This window comes from Tenrec ecaudatus, chromosome Y (assembly GCF_050624435.1).
Source record: "Tenrec ecaudatus isolate mTenEca1 chromosome Y, mTenEca1.hap1, whole genome shotgun sequence".
Lineage (NCBI taxonomy): Eukaryota > Metazoa > Chordata > Mammalia > Afrosoricida > Tenrecidae > Tenrec > Tenrec ecaudatus.
This window is the reverse complement of record NC_134549.1, coordinates 15262299-15263043: the sequence shown is the minus strand read 5'-3', so window position 1 is coordinate 15263043 and position 745 is coordinate 15262299.

The following is a 745-nucleotide window of genomic DNA, read 5'->3' as shown; positions in this document are numbered from 1 at the left end:
ACTTACATAAAAGGGATGCCCAGATAGATAACCTTCATTCATAAGATGATACAGAGAGAAACTTCATTCATAAAGATGATGCCCAGAGAGGGAACATTCATTCACAAAGATGATGCCAAGAAAGAACATTTTTTCATAAAGATGATTCCCAGGAAGAGAACCTTCTTTCATAAATATGATGCCCAGAGAAAGAGCCTTCATTCATAAAGATGTTCCCCAGGCAGAGAACTTTCATTCATAAAGGTGATGCCCATAGAGAGAACCTTCATTCATAAAGATAATGCCCAGAGAGAGAACCGTCATTCATAAAGATGATGCCCAGGCAGAGAACTTTCATTCTTAAAGATGATGCCCACAGAGAAAAACTTCATTCATAAAAATGAAGCCCAGGGAGAACCATCATTCATGGAGATGATGCCCAGAGAAAGAACCTTCTTTCATAAAGGTGATAACCAGAGAGAGAACCTTCATTCATAAGATTATGCCCAGAGAACCTTCATTCATAAATATGATGCACAAGAGAAAACCATCATTCACAAAGATGATGCCCAGGCAGAGAACATTCTTTCATAGGGATGATTCCCAGGCTGAGAACATTCTTTCCTAAATATGATGTCCAGAGAAAGAGCCTTCATTCATAAAGATGTTGCCCAGGCAGAGAATCTTCATTCATATAGTTGATGACCAGAGAGAGAACCTTGATTCATAAGATGATGACCAGAGACCCTTAATTCATAAAGATGAG